The sequence below is a fragment of the Silene latifolia genome, chromosome 1 (assembly GCF_048544455.1).
Source record: "Silene latifolia isolate original U9 population chromosome 1, ASM4854445v1, whole genome shotgun sequence".
Taxonomy (NCBI): domain Eukaryota; kingdom Viridiplantae; phylum Streptophyta; class Magnoliopsida; order Caryophyllales; family Caryophyllaceae; genus Silene; species Silene latifolia.
The window spans coordinates 141,881,810-141,884,213 of NC_133526.1; the positions used below are offsets into that span (position 1 = coordinate 141,881,810).

The 2,404-nt window shown below is 40.8% G+C and overlaps 1 non-coding gene across 1 annotated transcript; it reads left to right on the top strand.

Annotated features, from left to right (window-relative positions):
* Positions 1 to 1,667: 1,667 nt before the first annotated feature.
* Positions 1,668 to 1,774, top strand: LOC141618064 (small nucleolar RNA R71). Its single transcript, XR_012531290.1, has one exon. It is a non-coding gene; the product is annotated as a small nucleolar RNA R71 (small nucleolar RNA).
* Positions 1,775 to 2,404: the final 630 nt, after the last annotated feature.

Consider the following 2,404-nt stretch of genomic DNA (forward strand, 5'->3'; position numbering starts at 1 on the left):
TGTCAAGATTAAAACTTATACTCTCATCTCCCACTTCTAGAGTGAGCTCTCCATGTTTCACATCAATCACCGCACCCGCGGTGTGTAAGAAAGGTCTTCCTAGGATGAATGGAATGTTGGAGTCTTCTTCCATGTCAACAATGACAAAGTCCACCGGGATGAAAAATTTCCCAACTCGTACGGGAACATCTTCCCATATCCCTAATGGTGTCTTCGTCGATCTATCGGCCATTTGGAGTGTGATATTGGTGCATTTAAGCTCTCCCATCCCCAACCTTTTACTCACCGAGTACGACATAACACTCACACTAACCCCTAGATCACATAAGGCTTTGTTGATCGTGGTGTCGCCAATGGTACACGGTATTGAGAAGCTTCCCGTATCCTTGAGTTTTGGAGGTGAACTCCCTTAAAGTATTGCACTACTCACCTTAGTGAAGGCGATAGTCTCAAGCTTCCGGATAGACTTCTTCTTTGTGAGGATGTCTTTCATGTATTCCGCATAGGCCGGCACGTGATTGATTAATTCTGTGAAAGGAATCGAGACTTCCAAATTCTTCACAATTTCCATAAATTTTCCAAGTTGGTCATCAAATTTGGGCTTGGCTTGACGACTTGGAAAAGGAAGTCTAATCACAATGGGCTCCTTCTCCTTGACCTTGCCTTCATTTTTCTTTGAAATTTCTTCTTTTGATGGTTCTCCATCCTTGGAGTTTTGCACAATTACTTCTTTGTCACTAGGTTCCACAACTTCATCCTCAACTTGCTTCTTCGGTGCTTCATACCTTGTACCACTTCTCAAGTGAATGGCACTAACCGTTTCATGTCTTGGGGGATTACTTTGAGGTGGTAATTGCCCCTTTTGTCTTTGTGAGCTTGAAGATGATAGTTGAGTCAATTGGGTTTCCAACATTTTGGTGTGAGCTAGGATGTTGTTGATGGTGATTTCCTTTGCTTGACTATCTTTTTGCATTTGAGTGAAAAACTCTTGTTGATTCTTTTGCATTTGGAGGACCGCTTTTTGAACATCAAAACCTTGGTCATTTTGTTGATTGTATGGAGTTTGATTTTGGTAACCTTGGTTTTGGTTGTAAAAGGGTCTTTGATTTTGGTTTCTTATGGGAGGTGGGGTGTATGTTGTTTGAGGGTTTTGAACATTTTGGCTTTTGTATGAGAGATTTGGATGGAATTTGGTGTTTTCATTATAATTGTTGGAATAAGGGGTACCACTCTTGTATGCTTGGAAAGCATTCACTTGTTCATTTGTTCCCCTACATTCACTTTGGTCATGTCCCAAAGTTCCACAATTCTCACATACCCCACTTGGGATTGATAAAGATGCCGTCATGGAATTAACATGATGCTTTGGTGATTTTGAGGCTTCTTCAAGTCTAGCCATAGCTTTTTCAAACTTCAAATTGATGGTATCAATGTGAGCACTAAGTTGAGCACCCAATTGAGTAATGGAGTCCACTTCATGCTTTCCTCCTCTAGTAGCCTTGCGAGGTCTACTATATTGTGAGTTATGGACCGCCATTTCCTCAATCTTGTTCCAAGTTTGATTGTCATCAACTTCGGTGAACATTCCATTTGATCCCATGTTGAGAATGTTCCTTGAATCTTCATAAAGACCGTTCCAAAATTGTTGTACCAAGAACCACTCGCTAAGTCCATGGTGAGGACATGAACGACAAATTCCCTTGAACCGCTCCCAAGCTTCATACAAAGATTCTTCATCCCTTTGCTTAAAACCCGTAATTTGAGCCCTTAGTATGTTAGTCTTTGGTGGATAGAACTTTTTGTAGAAAGCTAGAGTCAACTTCTTCCAAGAATCAATTCCGAGAGTAGCCTTATCAAGGCCTTTCAACCATTGTTTCGCGGTGCCAATTAGAGAAAAAGAAAATAAGACCCATCGAATTTGGTCTTGAGTTACACCGGTTTGAGAAATCGCATCACAATAGTCACAAAAGGTTTCCATATGAGAATGAGGGTCTTCACTAGGCATCCCCCCAAATTGGCTTCTTTCGACTAATTGGATAAATGCGGATTTGGCAATAAAACTTCCGGTTAGATGTTGTGGTGTGGGAGTACCATTGGGTAGGTTCTCCTCGGTGGGTACGAAATGTGATGAAAACTTAGGCATTGTGGGTTGATTTTGTGTTGTATTTTGTGTTGGGTTCTCCTCACCTTCTCTTGAAAAAGGGTTGATGAACTCAATAGTTGGTTGAATATCTACAACCTCACCAATACCTCTCAAATTTCTCCTAGCAAGTCTTCTATTGGTTGTCAAAGTTCTTTCAATTTCACGATCAAAAGGTAACAAATCACCTTGTGACCTTCTAGACATGCAAAATATCAAATAACTCGAAAACAATTAGAACAAACCTTGAGGAGTTTTACTTCC